Genomic DNA, 21,916 nt, shown 5'->3' with positions numbered 1-21,916 from the left:
GAGCTAAATCAAACTTTCTTTAAGTATGAACAAGCATGGGGTGGCCTATTATTACTTAAAGGAAATTAGCTTATCTGCTAAGAATCGGAACTGGAGAAGATATGTCCGTGAGCAGATGAAACTGGCCAGCATACTGACTCTAAGCGACTTTGAGTAAACGATGAAACATTAATTGAATATAAGGATTTATTAGGTTAATCAATCTAAATTAGACCTAATCACAACCTATAAGGTAATCAGCTTGAATTAGATGAATCTAAATCTAAAATTATTATAAATTGGAGTCAGATTAAAATTCAGAGCTAGAAACAAATTAAAATAAATTATAACGAACAAAAATATTTCTTTTCACATGTGCTTAAAGGTTTACATTTAACCTTCACCCATGCTGTTAGCTCCGTCATGGGACTAATAGATGGACTCTTACATGTGTGTGTATTTATATAGTTTATAACCATAATAGTTCTACAGTTTCTTCTATTTCACTTGTTGATTTCTATTTTATTGCACATTTTATTTAAATAGTGTATTTATTTTGTTGAAGAGCCCATATTATGGGTTTTTGAAAATGCCCTTTCATGTAGTGTGTAACACAGCTCTAAGTGAAGTGAAATATCCAGCTGAGGCTTAAATCTGTAAGTGTAAAATGTTTAAAACTGTTGATTCATCTATAAAAAAGTCGACTCATAGTGCTTCAAATGAGTCGTCTTGATAACGAGTCATTAGATGTTTCATGATGTTGTATCTACGAAACACAAGTAGTTGCGTGCGCAAACCCGGGAGATTTGAAAACTGCGGCCTCACCCACTAACACAGAAAAAAAGCCACACACACACACACGTGCCAGTCGAATGTGATGTCACACTGTGCAGATGGATATTATTGAGTCTCTACCCAAAGATGAAACCTCAGCATTAGCCCAGCCTTGAGCAGTTTGAGTGCTTCTGGAAACTTCATGCTTTAGACTGGGTGTATATTACATGCTTAATAATCAATTTTTAGACTGTGTGTGTGTGTGTGTGTGTGTGTAGGCCTATTATTATTTAAAATAAAATTTTAAAATAAAATTGATTATATTATGTACAAAATATTATTCTTTATAATTATATCCAGTTCCCATAAAACTTTGCTTAAATACCATATGCATTTATTAAATAAATAAAACCAAGAAGTAAATAACTGTTTGGTCTGACAAGTTTTCAGGACACATCAAATTTCAGCACAACACTAACTAGTCTCACTCACACACACACTTGTACACACTCTCACTAACACACTCACTCTTGTACATGCTCTTTCTCACACACACCTACATTCTATCTCAATTCAATTCAGAATGACTTTTTTAGCATGACTGTAAATGATACAATGTTGCCAACACAAACACATAGACATCTCACAGACACATGTACATGCTCTCACTCACAAAGATAAGCCCTCCCTCTCACACACACACTTTTACATGCTTTCTCATAAACATGTACTGGCTCTCTCTCTTACACACACTACTACATGCTGTCTTTCACTCACACTCACACACACACACACACACACAAACAAATGTGCATTTGATACTTATTTATATAAGTATATAGTAAGTTTATGTGCTCATTAGGCTTTCGATAGGTGGTTGCATTGTAATTATTTGGTCATAAAGGTATTAATTGTTTTAAATAGTTTTTCAGCTAATAATGTTTGTGATGTCATACATGCTACAAAAGGCTTTTAAAGCTGACAAGACGTGGAGCAACCATGACCAGAGCGTTCCAGAGAGAAGGTGTCTCTCAAAATGCAGTGGCCCAACTCGCTGCAATTGCAGTGCTGTACTTTGCGAACAGGGAGCAATTTAACAGAATCAGCTTCACACCAGGAAAATGAACAGAGTTCGCTCAAAAGTGTAGAGACCTCATTTTTGGAGATTTTTGCATAAAGGTTGTATCAATGAAAAGGAAGGGTTCTTTTGTATGTTTCTTTGTTCAATAATGCTCCGGTTTACTGTTGGTAAAATGTAGAAGCAAAAACCTACAGCACAATAAGCTTAGCTTATAATGCCAAATATATATATATATATATATATATATATATATATATATATATATATATATATATATATATATATATATATATATATATATATATATATATTGAAATCAGATGCAAAAACCTTTAAATTCCGACTAAATTCATTAATTTTCTTTTCAGCTTAGTCCCTTTATTAGTCTGGAGTTGCTACAATGGAATAACCAAAGAGCTTATCCAGCACCATCCATGTTTTACACAACAGATGCCCTTCCAGCTGCAATGCATCACTGGGAAACATCCAAACACACACATATATATATATTTGAGCCTACTCAATTTACCTGTACCACATGTCTTTGGATTTGTGGAGGAAACCAGAGCACCCAGAGGACACCCACACAAACACAGGGAGAACATGCAAACTCCACACAGAAATGCCACCTGACCTAGCTGAGGCTCGAGCCAACGACTTACTTACTGAGGCAAACGTTCTACCCTCAGCGCCACCACATTGCCGGCAATTTAATTGTTATTCTAAAATTAGTTTTTTTTCAGCCTACTGTTTGAAAGATAATGAAAAAATATTTGCCACAAAAATAGTTAAATTGCAGAGCTAAGACTTAAAATATATATACATTTTAGAAAAAAATGTGTATGGTGGTGCAGTGAGTAGCATGTTCGCCTCACAGCAAGAAGGTCACTAGTTCGAGCCTAAGCTGGGTCAGTTGGTGTTTCTGTGTGGAGTTTGCATGTTCTCCCCATGTTCGTGTGGGTTTCCTCTGGGTGCTCTGGTTTCCCTGACAAATCCAAAAACATGTGATCAAGACGGCGGAAGGACCACAGCACTTTAGAGTCATGCACACCAATCAGGTAAAAACCTGTCGACTATGCATGAGCTCAGAAAATGTGATGAAGGAACGCCCAGAATTCAGGTGCTTCAAATGTGACGAAAGGGGACATTTCGCAGGGACCTGTACAGCTGTGTTGGGCCCGGATTGTAAATTGGCCCTAATACCTGCAGGGAGCTTGTCACGCTGAGTTGGCTTTGTCCGCTCGATTGACCAACGCGTACGCCTTGTTTTATCCTTGCAGGCCTAACTTCGCTGGTGAAAGCACTTGTGGGTTTCTGTAGTGTAGTGGTCATCACGTTCGTCTAACATGCGAAAGGTCCTCGGTTCGAAACCGAGCAGAAACAGTGCTCTTCTTTTGGCGAGAAAATAATAGCATCCACTGCCACACCAGCAATGATCGTCGACAGGCACCCAATCAAAAAGGGTTATCAGCTCGATTTGCCTGAAGGTTTCCGTAGTGTAGTGGTTATCACGTTCGCCTCACACGCGAAAGGTCCCCAGGTCCCCAACCTCTGGCTTTTATGACAATTGTCAAATCAGGCTTCTGTTGAGTACTGATGTTCACTGAAAACATTCTTTCTGCAGAGCGGTGTGAGGCTAGAAGTTTGAATTCAGCTCAGTGTTTACCGCCCCTCGCGGTGTCGCAAACTTGCGTAGAATCTTATTTCTTTTAGCTTTGTGTTGTGCATGAGCAGGTGGCCAGTGCGTTTGCTGGCCCTTCACGGTGCAGACCGTACAAGACAGCTCTATAAAAAAGACTATAAATACTTGAAGCAGCACTGGCCTATTGGTTTCCGTAGTGTAGTGTTTATCATGTTTGCATTACACGCTAAAGGTCTCCTGTTCGAAACTGGGCGGAAGCATACAATTAGCGGACACTTTTGTCCAAAGCGACATACAATAGTGGAGATATTCAACAAGACGAGGCAATGCATACGAAAAAGGGCTATTTATTCCAAGTAATTTGTTTGTGCTCAGAGAATTTAGTGCTGGAGTAGGAGTTTCGTTTTCTTAAGAGAGAGGGATATTCACCGGGGTTCGGGTGTACTCTGAAGAGATGGGTGTTAGCTGTCGTTTGAAGGACACCAGTGTATCCGTAATCCGAGTGGGAATGGGAAGGTGATTCCACCAGCGTAGAACATTGAATGAAAACATTGTGGAAAGTGACTTTCCGTCTCTCTGCGCTGGCACCACAAGACAGTGCTCTCACCCTAACCGGAGGCTCCTGTGGTTATCACGATGGCTTTACAAGCGGAGGGTCTCCTGTTAGCAACTGGGCGGAAACATTCAGATTTGCTTTGACGCACATTCTCAATTGGCTCTCTGCTCACTGGATGATCCACGATACAAGGGCATGGATCTGTCAAATGTCATGACTTGACGTTGTACGAGGATTTGACGAAAAAAATGCCCTGCAAACCTTAAAAAGCAACACCATCCCAGGACAATTCTTTTGATCCCCTTTCAGTGCACTTGCATTAAAGCCCGCGTGATGCGGCACTTTGTCAGTGTTACTGTATCATTCGGACATGGGGGCAGAGAGTTAAAGAATTCAGCCTGAGCGCACTGCCGCAGGCTCGGTTTGTCAGAAGTGGGATTCGAACCCACGCCTCCAGGGGAGACTGCGACCTGAACGCAGCGCCTTAGACCGCTCGGCCATCCTGACATGCAAGCTTGGCAGGAGCTGTCTCCTGGGAGCCACACCGCAGTACCGTGACATGGAATCTGGTGCTTCACAGCTTGCCCAGCTCCGGCTGTCCAGCTCATTGGCGCTGCAGGCAGCTAATCTGTGCTCGCCTCCTGGGGCTGCGCATAGTTTCAATAGCCAACACTTGACAGCTGTCATTGCTTACGGCCACACCACCCTGAGGGGGCTATAGAGCAAACAGGAAGTGAGTTGGCAGCAGTAAGGAGAGAAAGGCTCTCCCCATTTTGTTTGTCTACCTTTTTGTTTATTGACCTTGAGTGTTTTTGTTTGTTTGTTTTCTTTTTGTCTTTAAAAACCACCTAACAGCAGCATTTTGCTGACTGAAGGGTGGTTATGTAGTGTGTTTTATTTTTAATCATGGACAGATTCCCCGGCAACGACATGGAAATGGAGGGACTTGCAAGAAAGGATAAAGAAAATGGGCTGGATAATAGACGGAGAGGTAAAGAAAATGGACTTGACAACAGACAAAGAGATAAATAAAATGAAGAGCCCGGCCAACGAAGAGGTGAGAAAGGTAAGGATAAGCAAGAGGTACAAAGAAGAGTATGCACAAAGGAAGCAACAGTAACTGTAGAAGTAGAAAATGTAAAAGATGCAAGAAGATTTGATATAACCAAAGCAGTCACGGAGCTGATTGGAGAAGGAAGAATGCTGGCGGTGAGACCCAAACAAACAAAGGGAGTATGAAGTAACAATGGAGACTGAAGATGACACCGAAATTTTAATAGACAATGGATTGACAATTAAAGGAGTGAAATCTGAAGTACGGAGGTTACAAAACAGAGACTATGTTGTTTCGTTCAAGCATCTGCCTGTTTACCTAGCAAATGAAGAAATTTTAAGCAAGCTAGAGAGATGGGGAATTTTCCCCATATCTAAAATTAAAAGAAGATTGTATCCTGGCACAAACATAGAAGATGGAACAAGGTTTGTAAAAAACAGATTTCCGGAAGAGATGGTCTCCTTACCATACAGTACCAAAATCGAGACGGCGGAAGCGCCACAGCACTTTAGAGTCATGCACACCAATCAGGTAAAAACCTGTCGACTATGCATGAGCTCAGAAAATGTGATGAAGGAACGCCCAGAATTCAGGTGCTTCAGATGTGACGAAAGGGGACATTTCGCAAGGACCTGTACAGCTGTGTCGGGCCCGGATTGTAAATTGGCCCTAATACCTGCAGGGAGCTTGTCACGCTGAGTTGGCTTTGTCCGCTCGATTGACCAACGCGTACGCCTTGTTTTATCCTTGCAGGCCTAACTTCGCTGGTAATAGCGCTTGTGGGGTTTCTGTAGTGTAGTGGTCATCACGTTCGCCTAACACGCGAAAGGTCCCCGGTTCGGAACCGAGCAGAAACAGTGCTCTTCTTTTGGCGAGAAAATAATAGCATCCACTGCCGCACCAGCAATGATCGTCGACAGGCACCCAATCAAAAAGGGTTATCAGCTCGATTTGCCTGAAGGTTTCCGTAGTGTAGTGGTTATCACGTTCGCCTCACACGCGAAAGGTCCCCAGTTCGAAACTGGGCGGAAACAACCTGTGGCTTTTATGACAATTGTCAAATCAGGCTTCTGTTGAGTACTGACGTTCACTGAAAACATTCTTTCTGCAGAGCGGTGTGAGGCTAGAAGTTTGAATTCAGCTCAGTGTTTACCGCCCCTCGCGGTGTCGCAAACTTGCGTAGAATCTTATTTCTTTTAGCTTTGTGTTGTGCATGAGCAGGTGGCCAGTGCGTTTGCTGGCCCTTCACGGTGCAGACCGTACAAGACAGCTCTATAAAAAAGACTATAAATACTTGAAGCAGCACTGGCCTATTGGTTTCCGTAGTGTAGTGTTTATCATGTTTGCATTACACGCTAAAGGTCTCCTGTTCGAAACTGGGCGGAAGCATACAATTAGCGGACACTTTTGTCCAAAGCGACATACAATAGTGGAGATATTCAACAAGACGAGGCAATGCATACGAAAAAGGGCTATTTATTCCAAGTAATTTGTTTGTGCTCAGAGAATTTAGTGCTGGAGTAGGAGTTTCGTTTTCTTTAGAGAAAGGGATATTCACCGGGGTTCGGGTGTACTCTGAAGAGATGGGTGTTAGCTGTCGTTTGAAGGACACCAGTGTATCCGTAATCCGAGTGGGAATGGGAAGGTGATTCCACCAGCGTAGAACATTGAATGAAAACATTGTGGAAAGTGACTTTCCGTCTCTCTGCGCTGGCACCACAAGACAGTGCTCTCACCCTAACCGGAGGCTCCTGTGGTTATCACGATGGCTTTACAAGCGGAGGGTCTCCTGTTAGCAACTGGGCGGAAACATTCAGATTTGCTTTTACGCACATTCTCAATTGGCTCTCTGCTCACTGGATGATCCACGATACAAGGGCATGGATCTGTCAAATGTCATGACTTGACGTTGTACGAGGATTTGACGAAAAAAATGCCCTGCAAACCTTAAAAAGCAACACCATCCCCGGACAATTCTTTTGATCCCCTTTCAGTGCACTTGCATTAAAGCCCGCGTGATGCTGCACTTTGTCAGTGTTACTGTATCATTCGGACATGGGGGCAGAGAGTTAAAGAATTCAGCCTGAGCGCACTGCCGCAGGCTCAGTTTGTCAGAAGTGGGATTCGAACCCACGCCTCCAGGGGAGACTGCGACCTGAACGCAGCGCCTTAGACCGCTCGGCCATCCTGACATGCAAGCTTGGCAGGAGCTGTCTCCTGGGAGCCACACCGCAGTACCGTGACATGGAATCTGGTGCTTCACAGCTTGCCCAGCTCCGGCTGTCCAGCTCATTGGCGCTGCAGGCAGCTAATCTGTGCTCGCCTCCTGGGGCTGCGCCTAGTTTCAATAGCCAACACTTGACAGCTGTCATTGCTTACGGCCACACCACCCTGAGGGGGCTATAGAGCAAACAGGAAGTGAGTTGGCAGCAGTAAGGAGAGAAAGGCTCTCCCCATTTTGTTTGTCTACCTTTTTGTTTATTGACCTTGAGTGTTTTTGTTTGTTTGTTTTCTTTTTGTCTTTAAAAACCACCTAACAGCAGCATTTTGCTGACTGAAGGGTGGTTATGTAGTGTGTTTTATTTTTAATCATGGACAGATTCCCCGGCAACGACATGGAAATGGAGGGACTTGCAAGAAAGGATAAAGAAAATGGGCTGGATAATAGACGGAGAGGTAAAGAAAATGGACTTGACAACAGACAAAGAGATAAATAAAATGAAGAGCCCGGCCAACGAAGAGGTGAGAAAGGTAAGGATAAGCAAGAGGTACAAAGAAGAGTATGCACAAAGGAAGCAACAGTAACTGTAGAAGTAGAAAATGTAAAAGATGCAAGAAGATTTGATATAACCAAAACAGTCACGGAGCTGATTGGAGAAGGAAGAATGCTGGCGGTGAGACCCAAACAAACAAAGGGAGTATGAAGTAACAATGGAGACTGAAGATGACACCGAAATTTTAATAGACAATGGATTGACAATTAAAGGAGTGAAATCTGAAGTACAGAGGTTACAAAACAGAGACTATGTTGTTTCGTTCAAGCATCTGCCTGTTTACCTAGCAAATGAAGAAATTTTAAGCAAGCTAGAGAGATGGGGAGTTTTCCCCATATCTAAAATTAAAAGAAGATTGTATCCTGGCACAAACATAGAAGATGGAACAAGGTTTGTAAAAAACAGATTTCCGGAAGAGATGGTCTCCTTACCATACAGTACCAAAATCGAGACGGCGGAAGCGCCACAGCACTTTAGAGTCATGCACACCAATCAGGTAAAAACCTGTCGACTATGCATGAGCTCAGAAAATGTGATGAAGGAACGCCCAGAATTCAGGTGCTTCAGATGTGACGAAAGGGGACATTTCGCAAGGACCTGTACAGCTGTGTCGGGCCCGGATTGTAAATTGGCCCTAATACCTGCAGGGAGCTTGTCACGCTGAGTTGGCTTTGTCCGCTCGATTGACCTACGCGTACGCCTTGTTTTATCCTTGTTTTATGGCTCTCTGCTCACTGGATGACCCATGATACTAGGGCGTGGATCTGTCAAATGTCATGACTTGACGTTGTACGAGGATTTGACGAAAAAATTCCCTGCAAACCTTAAACCACAGACGTCTGCAAAAGATTGCAGTTCTTGAAACAAAGTTACCTCTGATCCGAGCAGAAGCGTTCGCTTACTTAATGGCAGAAAAAATTATGACCTTTCACACGGTCTACATTCGTTCTGTCAGTAACAGCGGCCGGCCGGCAAATAAAATTCTGACATTCCACAGGGCACACTCGCTTGGCGGACAAAAGCCACCGGGGGCTCTCTTTGCGTGTTCCTTCACCTGGTCAATCTGCTTTGAGGGGGGATCTTTCGAGTAGTTTTCGCCGTCAGAACAGACTCTTCTAGCGACGGGTGGGCAGGCCTTCCACAGGCGCGCGCAGCTCTACTGGAGCAAAAGAGGCTTGGCCAAGGACGAGGAAGAGAGGGAAGCGCCGCTCCAGCCGGGCCCGATGCTTTCGCCTGAACTCTGTCTTGAACCACTGTGCTCAGGGGAGAGCGCGAACGCAGTCCCCCACTACCAGAAATTATGCAGGCGAGACTCCCACATTTGGGGTATTCGCAGGGGTCAGCGTGGCCGGAGTGCAATGGCCAAACCTCGACCTGGGTGAACCACCTTCTTGATCATGGTATCTCCCCTGCCAGGTAAGTATGAATTGCCGGGCGGCGCAAATGGCAGCCGCCGTTTTCTATCGGCCGTACTCCAGGGCGGTGATGCCCAGCCACCGAGCATGGGGAATGGGCCAGCAACCCCTGTCTCCTGACGGCGCTGTACTTGCAGCAGACGTGCCTGTGCTTGCAAACCACTCGCTAGTAACTGTGGCAACGAATGAAGAGTTTGAGCTTCCTCCAGATGCTTGCTTTGTGTTTTGTCATCAGTTGGGGCTGCCAACACATGGATTCCACTGGACGCACTCGATCTGGGGATAACAGACCCTCTATGGGGGGAGGGGAGGGGATCCTCTTGTTCTTTCTTTCTTTTCCTCCATCTGTTTTCTTTCTCTACAGATGTCGTTTTTCTCTGCTTAGTTTCTGATTTGGTCTATTTGGACATGTCGACCTCCTGCTTTGCTGCGGTTCGGACCGCCTTTGCCTAGAGCTCCATGCTTTGCACTCTTGCCTTGTATATTTTGTGTCCTGTTTTCTTACGTCAGCCTATCAGCACAGTGCTCAAACGACATAGCTTGAAGAACACGACGGGATCTACAAACGTTCCGCAAAAGAACTTCACTGACGAAAGCGGAAGCGCTAACGAAACAACCTCTCGCTGCAAGCACCTTACATTCCTGGGACGGGAAACCACCGACGGCTGGCTGCGAAATTGCCTCTGGTTCAGATTGGTTTAGAACCGTCCCTCTGCCTAAAACGCCACAGACATCTGCAAAAGATTGCAGTTCTTGAAACAAAGTTACCTCTGATCCGAGCAGAAGCGTTCGCTTACTTAATGGCAGATAAAATGATGACCTTTCACACGGTCTGCATTCGTTCCGTCAGTAACAGCGGCAGGCCGGCAAATAAAATCCTGACATTCCACAGGGCACACTCGCTTGGCGGACAAAAGCCACCAGGGGCTCTCTTTGCGTGTTCCTTCACCTGGTCAAACTGCTTTGAGGGGGGACCTTTCGAGTAGTTTTCGGCGTCAGAACAGACTCTTCTAGCGACAGGTGGGCAGGCCTTCCACAGGCGCGCGCAGCTCTACTGGAGCAAAAGAGGCTTGGCAAAGGACGAGGAAGAGAGGGAAGCGCCGCTCCAGCCGGACCCGACGCTGCCGCCTGAATTCTGTCTTGAACCACTGTGCTCAGGGGAGAGCGCGAACGCAGTCCCCCAATACCAGAAATTATGCAGTCGAGATTCTCACATTTGGGGAATTCGCAGGGGTCAGCGTGGCCGGAGTGCAATGGCCAAGCCTCGCCCTGGGTGGACCACCTTCTTGATCATGGTATCTCCCCTGCCAGGTAAGTATGAGTTGCCGGGCGGCGCAAATGGCAGCCGCCGTTTTCTATCGGCCGTACTCCAGGGCGGTGATGCCCAGCCACTGAGCATGGGGAATGGGCCAGCAACCCCTGTCTCCTGACGGCGCTGTACTTGCAGCAGACGTGCCTGTGCTTGCAAACCACTCGCTAGTAACTGTGGCAATGCATGAAGAGTTTGAGCTTCCTCCAGATGCTTGCTTTGTGTTTTGTCATCAGTTGGGGCTGCCAACACATGGATTCCACTGGACGCACTCGATCTGGGGATAACAGACCCTCTATGGGGGGAGGGGAGGGGATCCTCGTGTTCTTTCTTTCTTTTCCTCCATCTGTTTTCTTTCTCTACAGATGCCGTTTTTCTCTGCATAGTTTCTGATTTGGTCTATTTGGACATGTCGACCTCCTGCTTTGCTGCGGTTCGGACCGCCTTTGCCTAGAGCTCCGTGCTTTGCACTCTTGCCTTGTATATTTTGTGTCCTGTTTTCTTACGTCAGCCTATCAGCACAGTGCTCAAACGACATAGCTTGAAGAACACGACGGGATCTACAAACGTTCCGCAAAAAAACTTCACTGACGAAAGCGGAAGTGCTAACGGAACAACCTCACGCTGCAAGCACCTTACATTCCTGAGACGGGAAACCACCGACGGCTGGCTGCGAAATTGCCTCTGGTTCAGATTGGTTTAGAACCGTCCTTCTGCCCAAAACGCCACAGACGTCTGCAAAAGATTGCAGTTCTTGAAACAAAGTTACCTCTGATCCGAGCAGAAGCGTTCGCTTACTTAATGGCAGATAAAATGATGACCTTTCACACGGTCTGCATTCGTTCCGTCAGTAACAGCAGCAGGCCGGCAAATAAAATCCTGACATTCCACAGGGCACACTCGCTTGGCGGACAAAAGCCACCGGGGGCTCTCTTTGCGTGTTCCTTCACCTGGTCAAACCGCTTTGAGGGGGGACCTTTCGAGTAGTTTTCGGCGTCAGAACAGTCTCTTCCAGCGACGGGTGGGCAGGCCTTCCACAGGCACGCGCAGCTCTACTGGAGCAAAAGAGGCTTGGCCAAGGACGAGAGGGAAGCGCCGCTCCAGCCGGGCCCGACGCTACCGCCTGAACTCTGTCTTAAACCACTGTGCTCAGGGGAGAGCGCGAACGCAGTCCCCCACTACCAGAAATTATGCAGTCGAGATTCCCACATTTGGGGAGTTCGCAGACATCTGCCCAGGGAACGTGCAATGGTAACTGTAGACTGTAGACTCTCGTCCAACGAGAAGCCGCGATTGTCTACAGTTTGCTTAGACCCTGGGCTAATCGGAGGGATGCATTGTCTAAAGTTTAAAATCAGGGCCAATCAGCGCTGAGGATTTTCCAAAGTTTCTCTTGCTCTGAATGCTCAATTTATCGGGTCAGAAAGTTCATCTGCTGTCGAGATTAATTCGTATGTTAAAGTGATTTTGTGTGGAAAGTTATTTTTATACTGTTATATTGATGCACAGTATGTTTTGTTCACGACATGTTTGAAATATCTCACTTTTTGAGCAGTATTCGTGAGGCTGCGCCTTCAGAAAGTACACCTGTTGTTGAGATTTCGTGTGGTAAGTTATTTTTATACTGTTATATTGATGCACAATATGTTCTGGTTACATCACGTTCGAAGTTTTTCACTCTTTGTGTAGCATTTTGTCTTTGTTCGTGAGGCTGCGCTGTCAGCAAATACACCTCTCATAGTGATTTAGAGCGGTAGGTTATTTTTATCCTGTTCTGATAAACAGTATGTTTTGCTCACATCACATTTAAAATATTTCACTGTGTGTGCAGTATTTTGTCTGTGTGCCTGACGCTGCGCTGTCAGACGTTCATCCATTACAGAGATTTTGTGCGGTAAGTTATTTTTATTGTTACATTAATGCTAAGGTCACATCATGTTTGAAATATCTCATTCTTTGTGCAGTGTTTGGTCTGTGCTGGTGACGCTGTGTCGTCAGAAAGTTCACCTGTCCTAGAGATTTCGTGTTGTAGGTTATTTTTATACTGTGATATTACTTATATGTATATATGGCTGCACAAAACCTGAAAAAGTTTAGCTTATGTATTATTTTCAACGCTCGTGTCGGTTTGATAGCTCCATTTACATAGTAAACAGTTGTTTCATTAAAATATAGCAACCATCATGCTAATAAATAAATATCCCTTCATATACAGCAATATATGTGACCATGACAATTATTATCATTAGTTGTTACTATGAGAAGTAAAGAACATTTTAAGATCTTACCTGGGACAAAACATATGATCCATACCTGTACACAGTAAAATCATCAGAGTAAAATTTACTCAGTTCAGAGAACATTTGGTCCCTCTCTAAATTGAGCAAAATTTACTCAGCAGCAGAGTAAAGTTAATGAGCCGATGATGAGTTTAATTAAGTGATGATTGAGCACTGATGATGAACACCTGCTGTTAATATGCAGAAACAGAAGAGAAGCAGCAGCAGCTACGCTCATTACTTACCTGATTGACTTTATTTCTGTCAGATGTTCAAAAAATCCATATGAGACTGTGGCGAGGGGGCGTGGCCGAGAGCCGTGGGAACGGAGTAAGGCCACCGCGTAAGTGGATACACCTGCGGTGCGCACCTGCCTCGGATCCCACGGAAGGAGCTCTGGACCATAAAAGGAGGAACTTTGGCAGAGGAAGCCGAGAGAGGACCGGGCCCGGACATATTTTACTTTTGCTTTCACTTTGACGGCAGTCTTCGTGAGGAGCTGCCGTCCGTTCGTTTTGGTTTAGACACGGAGACTGCCGTCCCTGTTATTAATAAATATTTTAAAACTGCGTCGGTTCTCCGCCTCCTTCTTCCTGGTGGCCAAAGGGCCATGAACTTTATTACAGTGGTGCCGAAGCCCGGGAGAAGGAGGGACGCGTTGTCCAGATGCCCTTGCCGCTGAGAGAGGGGCGAGTGTTTGGGAATTAACCCGAGTGGGGGAGAAACCCGTTCTTCTGCCCAGAGTGCCGGGGCGGCCTGAGGCTGGCGAGGAAAGGATCTGCCTGCTGCCGTCTCCCAGCATGTGGAGGAGCAGGAGACGCGGGGCTCACCACCGAAGGGGAAAGTGCTGAAGGGAGCCATCCCACAGAACCCGGGGGAGTTGCCGCGATCCACCATGATGCCAGAGCCTGCATCCATCCACGGAAGCGGAGCAGGAGACCAGAGATGCCGCCAGCCAGCCAGGAGAACCGACGCCAGAAGACAGACGGGTGGATAGATTGCTCCACAGGGCTCCCAGCACGTCATCGCATCTCTCAGCTGGTGGAGGACCGAGTGGCAGCGTGTCTGGAGAACAGAACCCCAATTTTTTTTTTCATTTTCCTCTCTCCCCTTTCCTGGTGTACTCTGTCTTTCCTTTTTTTTCATCTCCTGTTCTCTCGGCCCATCTCATATAGGTCTCGCAGGGGCTGTGGCGCCAACCCCCCCATTGTCTCCGTGAGGAGCTGCCGTCCCTGTTATTAATAAATATTTTTAAACTACGTCGGTTCTCCGCCTCCTTCTTCCAGGCGGCCAAGGGGCCGTGAACTTTATTACAGAGACTTATAGTGAAGTCCAGTGTTGTAATGAGAAACTAAATCATTTGGTGATGAAAGGTTAGTAATTTCAGGAAGAGAGTTAATACTAGCAAAAAAAGGATTCTAAATTAATATGTTTTATGTTACGGAAGGAAATAGTACGGAGAGATTTGGTGGAAGAAAGAGAGAGTGCAAAATTAAATCAGAGGAGAAAATTATCCGTTATAGGGAGTTCCTCAGCAGAGAGGTCAATGGGTGAAACACCAGAGCAGCAGATGAGGTTGAGGGTGTGTCCTTTAGAGTGTGTGGGAACATTGACATGCTGTTGAAGTCCAAAGCTCTCAAGACAGGATATAAAATCTCTTGTAAGGGAGTTATTAAAATTATCCACATGAATATTAAAATCTCCTAAAACCATAATATTAGGTGAGAGGGTGGTAATATGTGTTAAAAAGCAGCAAAGTCATTTAGAAATTCATTATTTAGTTTGGGTGGACGATAAATTATGGCAACATATGTAGGTGTGGATCCAGAAAGTTTTGAAATCAAAGATTCGAATGAAGGAATAATGTGAAAATGTTTTTAAAGGAAAATGAGAAAGATTTTCAAGAATGTGTTCTCAAAAATTTCTACATTTGTTTCAGAAACAAAGTGCATAAAAGACCAGTTTCAGAACAATTTTGGAAAAAAAATATTTGTGGAAATAGACGAAGAGGGAATCTGGAAGAATTTAAAATGGAAATATTTAGACGCAAAAATTGAAACGTTGGATTATTTTATCAGACATAATGTTATTTTCACTGAAACAAAACTGGCACAAATTGGAAGCAGTGAGAATGCATTATGCAAAATATGTGGACTGGAAAATGAAGGTATTATGCATTTGTTTTTAAAATGTGTTGAATTAAATACATTTATGGCAAAGTTAAAAGAAAGTATTAAACAAATGATGCCAAGTAAAACAGAGCAGATTGAGGAGGAGACAGAATGGTATAAAATATTTTTATTTGGTTTTAATTAGGGATGCACCGATATGGATTTTTTGACCGATACCGATAACCGATAATTCTTCAGACTTGGAGGCCGATAGCCGATATGTATAGGCCGATAATTATATTGTTATATTTTTATACAGCAAACTTCATAAAAGATTGAACTGCTCTTATGAACTGAATAGTCTATACTTGAAGCAAAAAAGCTATGATTTCGAAATTGCAAGGTGATTATAGACCTATATTCGCCATTTCACATAAATCTGCATGCAAAACATTATTTCCTTTTTATATTCAACGTTACTGTAATGGTTATTCATTTAAACCAACTTGTTATAAAAATACTTAGTTTGCAATTGTTGTCCGAATTAATCTGCAACGAAATCTGTTATTACAGTACAAATCTTGAATGGTATAAGGGCCATAGCGTTCATTGTAACTCGGAACATGATTGGCTGCCGTAACAAAGAATAGGGTGAATCTTGGTTCCAGCTCGGGACGTGATTGGCCAGCATGACCAAGAATTAAAAAAAATCTTGGTTCCAACTCAGAACGTGATTGGCCGGTGTAACCAAGAATAACCACAACTTACAGGTGACAGTATGCGCCACTGGCCCAGTCTGCACTGTGGCATATTTGCCGACATATAACAGAGACTGAAACATTGCTCACACTTGTCTGAGGTGGTCATTTTGACTGCAATCTTGTTTTAGGTTGGCACTTTGTTTTTGAATATTGTATGCTTTTCGAATGCGTATCTGTGCTGCAGTAGAACGCCTTAGCCTCACAGCAAACATTTTGGTTTACAAGCTGTCACTGCTGTCTTCCCAGGAGAATGGCTGTACTGGTTTCTTCTGGAAGTCCTGAGGGATGTACGGGAGACATGAGAGCATGAGACATGAGAGCGGTTGGGGCAGCCTTTGAACCCAGGAGAGCACCCCACAGGCTCTGTGCTGGCGGCCCCAGAAACTCGATTCACTCCAGAGTAGAACCGAACAACTCCGGCAGGGGCAAACCGCGACCGCACTGCACTGAGAGCAAGGCAAAAAAATCCTGAACGAGCCAGCCAGGAGTCGAACCTAGAATCTTCTGATCCGTAGTCAGACGCGTTATCCATTGCGCCACTGGCCCAGTCCGCATCAGCAGTGCTCATTAGCATGGTCCTTGGAAAGAGGACACGGCTCGGTGAACATGGAGTTCCTAAAACGCATGCTGTGCTTTGTTGTCATGGCAAGATGTGGTGTCGATAGGATGCTCTTACACCGAGCATGTGACAGTCCCTCTGAAGAAGAACTGTGATCCAGGCTCTGAGACTTTCTCTTCTCCAGGAGGATGTTGCAAACGTTAGTTATTTTTGTCAGAGCAGCTGCAGCACACCTGGGTGGAGGCCCACAGCTAGACTTGAGGCCAACCTTTACGCAGACCTTCCCTGGTGGTCTAGTGTTTAGGATTCGGCGCTCTCACCGCCGCGGCACGGGTTCGATTCCTGGTCAGGGAACTTCCTTTTCACCTCCATGCTGAACTTTGAGGATTGGTTAACTCAATTGGCGAAGGCAAGAAAGCGGCTCTGAGCGCAAAAGATGTCCTTCGAGCCGGAGTCGAACCAGCGACCTAAGGATTGCCATCATCCCACCTACAGTCCTCCGCTCTACCAACTGAGCTATTGAAGGCTTACAGGGCAGTTACACAACCACATCCTAAGGTAGCTGCAGACCGACCGCTGGCCAAAAAGGACAGAAGCAAAAGCACTCAAGCCTTCCCATACCGGGAGTCGAACCCGGGCCGCCTGGGTGAAAACCAGGAATCCTAACCGCTAGACCATATGGGAACTGCCACACTTGAAATCCAGTCTTGGCACAAACTCCAGTTCATTCTGATCGCTGGCACGTCCCTGCTCCGCTTGCACAAGTGCCACTCATACACTTACTCACTCTCTCATACACAGTTTCTTGGTTTCCGTAAAACAAGAATCTTCTGATCCGTAGTCATAAGCGCTAACCTTTGTGCCACCGTCACTCTGTTCAGCACCTTGTTAGCACTTTGCTTGAAGCAAGGACAAGGCTCTGTCAACCCGGAGTTCCTTCACCACACATTCTGCTTTGTTTTTATGGCAAGAGGTTGTGTGGATGGGATGCTCTTACAGGATTCCTGACAGTCCCTCCATAGAAGACCTGAGATCCAGGGTCGGAGACTCTCTCCTCTCCAAGAGTAGGTTAAAAGCAATGGTTTCTTTTGTGTCTGTGTGTCAGAGCCCTTAGGTGTTGCTGCAGCTCAGAGACCTACAAGTGGAGGAGATTACACTGCAAGTCGGCTGGATGACCTCTAAGTGGTAGGCACTTATACCGCACGTAGGCTGGGTTTGCGATTGATGTAGCTGTAGTAGACATTCATAAAAATAAAAATAAATATATAAACTGCTTACTCTGAGGTTGTGTTTAGGGTTGGGGTAGGAGTAAAATTGAATAAAACACAGCAGGTTACCGTGTGGTTGGGCCTAGGGCTGGGGTAGGTGTGATTTTAATAAACTGCGATAGGTTGTATTCTGTGCCATGTACGAGACATTGAATCAATGAAACCCACATGGAGGTTTGTTACTGTGAGGTTGGGTTAAGAGTTGGGGTAGGTTGGGAGGTTGATAAAACACAGCAGGAAACTGTGAGGTTGGTTTAAGGATTGGGGTAGGTTTGACATTCAAACATAACTGGTTGGACGCAGTGTCTTGTACCAGACATTAAATGAATGAAAACTCCAGGAGGTTTTTACAGCCCACTTGGGGCTGACCAGGTCGTTTGGAGCAGGCTCCGATTTCTATTTATACCTTTCTCAGTCAGGTAACTTCCTTTTCAGTAGTATGAGCGTCTGCACTGTGTGGCATATTTGCCGACGTATAACAGAGACTGAAACATTGCTCACACTTGTCTGAGGTGGTCATTTTGACTGCAATCTTGTTTTAGGTTGGCACTTTGTTTTTGAATATTGTATGCTTTTCGAATGCGTATCTGTGCTGCAGTAGAACGCCTTAGCCTCACAGCAAACATTTTGGTTTACAAGCTGTCACTGCTGTCTTCCCAGGAGAATGGCTGTACTGGTTTCTTCTGGAAGTCCTGAGGGATGTACAGGACCAAGACATGAGAGCGGTTGGGGCAGCCTTTGAACCCAGGAGAGCACCCCACAGGCTCTGTGCTGGCGGCCCCAGAAACTCGATTCACTCCAGAGTAGAACCGAACAACTCCGGCAGGGGCAAACCGCGACCGCACTGCACTGAGAGCAAGGCAAAAAAATCCTGAACGAGCCAGCCAGGAGTCGAACCTAGAATCTTCTGATCCGTAGTCAGACGCGTTATCCATTGCGCCACTGGCCCAGTCCGCATCAGCAGTGCTCATTAGCATGGTCCTTGGAAAGAGGACACGGCTCGGTGAACATGGAGTTCCTAAAACGCATGCTGTGCTTTGTTGTCATGGCAAGATGTGGTGTCGATAGGATGCTCTTACACCGAGCATGTGACAGTCCCTCCGAAGAAGAACTGTGATCCAGGCTCTGAGACTTTCTCTTCTCCAGGAGGAGGTTGCAAACGTTAGTTATTTTTGTCAGAGCAGCTGCAGCACACCTGGGTGGAGGCCCACAGCTAGACTTGAGGCCAACCTTTACGCAGACCTTCCCTGGTGGTCTAGTGGTTAGGATTCGGCGCTCTCACCGCCGCGGCCAGAGTTCGATTCCCAATCAGGGAACTTCCTTTTCACCTCCATGCTGAACTTTGAGGATTGGTTAACTCAATTGGCGAAGGCAAGAAAGCGGCTCTGAGCGCAAAAGATGTCCTTCGAGCCGGAGTCGAACCAGCGACCTAAGGATTGCCATCATCCCACCTACAGTGCTCCGCTCTACCAACTGAGCTATCGAAGGCTTACAGGGCAGTTACACAACCACATCCTAAGGTAGCTGCAGACCGACCGCTGGCCAAAAAGGACAGAAGCAAAAGCACTCAAGCCTTCCCATACCGGGAGTCGAACCCGGGCCGCCTGGGTGAAAACCAGGAATCCTAACCGCTAGACCATATGGGAACTGCCACACTTGAAATCCAGTCTTGGCACAAACTCCAGTTCATTCTGATCGCTGGCACGTCCCTGCTCCGCTTGCACAAGTGCCACTCATACACTTACTCACTCTCTCATACACAGTTTCTTGGTTTCCGTAACCGAGAATCTTCTGATCCGTAGTCATAAGCGCTAACCTTTGTGCCACCGTCACTCTGTTCAGCACCTTGTTAGCACTTTGCTTGAAGCAAGGACAAGGCTCTGTCAACCCGGAGTTCCTTCACCACACATTCTGCTTTGTTTTTATGGCAAGAGGTTGTGTGGATGGGATGCTCTTACAGGATTCCTGACAGTCCCGCCATAGAAGACCTGAGATCCAGGGTCGGAGACTCTCTCCTCTCCAAGAGTAGGTCAAAAGCAATGGTTTCTTTTGTGTCTGTGTGTCAGAGCCCTTAGGTGTTGCTGCAGCTCAGAGACCTACAAGTGGAGGAGATTACACTGCAAGTCGGCTGGATGACCTCTAAGTGGTAGGCACTTATACCGCATGTAGGCTGGGTTTGCGATTGATGTAGCTGTAGTAGACATTCATAAAAATAAAAAAAATATATAAACTGCTTACTCTAAGGTTGTGTTTAGGGTTGGGGTAGGAGTAAAATTGAATAAAACACAGCAGGTTACCGTGAGGTTGGGCCTAGGGCTGGGGTAGGTGTGATTTTAATAAACTGCGATAGGTTGTATTCTGTGCCATGTACGAGACATTGAATCAATGAAACCCACATGGAGGTTTGTTGCTGTGAGGTTGGGTTAAGAGTTGGGGTAGGTTAGGAGGTTGATAAAACACAGCAGGAAACTGTGAGGTTGGTTTAAGGATTGGGGTAGGTTTGACATTCAAACATAACTGGTTGGACGCAGTGTCTTGTACCAGACATTAAATGAATGAAAACTCCAGGAGGTTTTTACAGCCCACTTGGGGCTGACCAGGTCGTTTGGAGCAGGCTCCGATTTCTATTTATACCTTTCTCAGTCAGGTAACTTCCTTTTCAGTAGTATGAGCGTCTGCACTGTGTGGCATATTTGCCGACGTATAACAGAGACTGAAACATTGCTCACACTTGTCTGAGGTGGTCATTTTGACTGCAATCTTGTTTTAGGTTGGCATTTTGTTTTTGAATATTGTCTGCTTTTCGAATGCGTATCTGTGCTGCAGTAGAACGCCTTAGCCTCACAGCAAACATTTTGGTCTACAAGCTGTCACTGCTGTCTTCCCAGGAGAGTGGCTGTACTGGTTTCTTCTGAAAGTCCTGAGGGATGTACAGGACCAAGATATGAGAGTAGTTGGGGCAGACTTTGAACCCAGGGGAGCACCCCACAGGCTCTGTGCTGGCAGCCCCAGAAACTTGATCCACTCCAAAGTAGAACCAAACAACTCTGGCAGGGGCAAACTGCAACTGCAGTGCACTGACTGAGAGCAATGCAATAAATCCTGATCGAGCCAGCCAAAACTCGAATCTAGAATCTTCTGATCAGTCAGACACGTTATCCATTGCGCCACTGGCACACACTGTTCAAGGAGTGCTCATTAGCATGCTGTTTGGAAAGAGGACATGGACCGGTAAACATGGAGTTCCTTCAACGCATGCTGTACTTTGTTGTCATGGCAAGTTGTGGTGTCGATAGGATGCTTTTACACAGAGCATGTGACAGTCCCTCCATAGAAGAACTGTGAACCAGGCTCTGAGACTTTCTCTTCTCCAGGAGGAGGTTGCAAACGTTAGAGTTATTTTTGTCAGAGCAGCTGCAGCACACCTGGGTGGAGGCCCACAGCTAGGCTAGAGGGCAACTTTTAGCCAGGCCTTCCCTGGTGGTCTTGTGGTTAGGACTTAGTGCTCTTACCGCTGTGGCCTGGGTTCAATTCCTTGTCAGGGAGCTTCCTTTTCACCTCCATGGTAAACTTCGAGCAGTGTTGCCGATGATCTCTTCACGAAAGCAGCTCTGAATGCAAAAGATGTCCTTCGAGCCGCACTGTAAGACGTAATAAGACACACTCTGGCACAGACATCCAGTCTGCACGCTGGAATACACACTATTATCTCATGGTTGAGACGCAGCTTCAAAAATTTGTTTCAAACCGGAAGTACAAATTTGCTTGAAATAACGCAAAAACAATCAATTTACACTTTTTAGTGAAATATTTGTGTCCTAATAGTGTTTTTAGCAGTGTGGGACACATATATGACTGTCAACAGCTAAATTAATGTGTTTTGGAGTTTCGTGACCCTTTAAGGTACAAATGGTAGAGAAAATACACACATGAAAATCTTACTTTGTTTTTCTTCTAACTAAGTATATTTTTATATGTTTTGTTGTTTTGTCTCAAATTATTTTATTTAGGACACAAATGCCTCAAATGCAGCTTTAACATCATTGGAATAAATTATATTTTAACATATTCAAATGGAAAAGCTAACATATTAAAAAGGAATAATTATTTACAAGGTTACTTTTATATCTGCATTTTTATAAACTAAAGCAGTTTTGTCCCAAACCTTTGAAAAATAGTCCATGTTGTCCTTATATTTTTAGATGCTTCATTTATTACTGATTTTTCTTTATGCTTTCAAAATATGTAACTATGCATTTGAAGTGATATTGTGCTATTTTGCTACATAGTAGAAGTGAACTAGTTTTGTTTTGTGTTAAAGCCACAATGGCCCTGCATAAAAGTGCTTTACTGG

General features: G+C 45.2%; 3 protein-coding genes and 13 non-coding genes across 19 annotated transcripts in view; 5 read left to right on the top strand and 11 right to left on the bottom strand.

Moving 5' to 3' along the window:
- LOC137491106 (uncharacterized) overlaps window positions 1–21,916 on the top strand; it is a 1,257,671-nt gene that overhangs the window by 513,093 nt on the left and 722,662 nt on the right. The gene's annotated exons all lie outside the window — the stretch shown is intronic.
- LOC100329723 (uncharacterized) overlaps window positions 1–21,916 on the bottom strand; it is a 399,138-nt gene that overhangs the window by 80,030 nt on the left and 297,192 nt on the right. The gene's annotated exons all lie outside the window — the stretch shown is intronic.
- LOC137491131 (uncharacterized) overlaps window positions 1–21,916 on the top strand; it is a 246,822-nt gene that overhangs the window by 138,149 nt on the left and 86,757 nt on the right. The gene's annotated exons all lie outside the window — the stretch shown is intronic.
- trnav-aac (transfer RNA valine (anticodon AAC)) lies at window positions 3,145–3,217 on the top strand. The gene has a single exon. It is a non-coding gene; the product is annotated as a tRNA-Val (tRNA).
- Window positions 4,457–4,539, bottom strand: trnal-cag (transfer RNA leucine (anticodon CAG)). The gene has a single exon. It is a non-coding gene; the product is annotated as a tRNA-Leu (tRNA).
- Window positions 5,871–5,943, top strand: trnav-aac (transfer RNA valine (anticodon AAC)). The gene has a single exon. It is a non-coding gene; the product is annotated as a tRNA-Val (tRNA).
- Window positions 6,048–6,120, top strand: trnav-cac (transfer RNA valine (anticodon CAC)). The gene has a single exon. It is a non-coding gene; the product is annotated as a tRNA-Val (tRNA).
- Window positions 7,196–7,278, bottom strand: trnal-cag (transfer RNA leucine (anticodon CAG)). The gene has a single exon. It is a non-coding gene; the product is annotated as a tRNA-Leu (tRNA).
- On the bottom strand, window positions 9,121–9,284 carry LOC137494461 (U1 spliceosomal RNA). Its single transcript, XR_011014419.1, has one exon. It is a non-coding gene; the product is annotated as a U1 spliceosomal RNA (small nuclear RNA).
- LOC137494445 (U1 spliceosomal RNA) lies at window positions 10,431–10,594 on the bottom strand. Its single transcript, XR_011014403.1, has one exon. It is a non-coding gene; the product is annotated as a U1 spliceosomal RNA (small nuclear RNA).
- trnar-acg (transfer RNA arginine (anticodon ACG)) lies at window positions 16,209–16,281 on the bottom strand. The gene has a single exon. It is a non-coding gene; the product is annotated as a tRNA-Arg (tRNA).
- On the bottom strand, window positions 16,734–16,820 carry trnay-gua (transfer RNA tyrosine (anticodon GUA)). Its single transcript is given in 2 exon segments — window positions 16,734–16,769; window positions 16,784–16,820. It is a non-coding gene; the product is annotated as a tRNA-Tyr (tRNA).
- Window positions 16,907–16,978, bottom strand: trnae-uuc (transfer RNA glutamic acid (anticodon UUC)). Its single transcript has one exon. It is a non-coding gene; the product is annotated as a tRNA-Glu (tRNA).
- trnar-acg (transfer RNA arginine (anticodon ACG)) lies at window positions 18,439–18,511 on the bottom strand. The gene has a single exon. It is a non-coding gene; the product is annotated as a tRNA-Arg (tRNA).
- Window positions 18,964–19,050, bottom strand: trnay-gua (transfer RNA tyrosine (anticodon GUA)). Its single transcript is given in 2 exon segments — window positions 18,964–18,999; window positions 19,014–19,050. It is a non-coding gene; the product is annotated as a tRNA-Tyr (tRNA).
- On the bottom strand, window positions 19,137–19,208 carry trnae-uuc (transfer RNA glutamic acid (anticodon UUC)). Its single transcript has one exon. It is a non-coding gene; the product is annotated as a tRNA-Glu (tRNA).

This window comes from Danio rerio, chromosome 4 (genome assembly GCF_049306965.1).
Source record: "Danio rerio strain Tuebingen ecotype United States chromosome 4, GRCz12tu, whole genome shotgun sequence".
In the NCBI taxonomy this organism is placed as follows: domain Eukaryota; kingdom Metazoa; phylum Chordata; class Actinopteri; order Cypriniformes; family Danionidae; genus Danio; species Danio rerio.
Note: the sequence above shows the minus strand (reverse complement) of the source record. Positions and strands in the feature narration are given on the sequence as shown.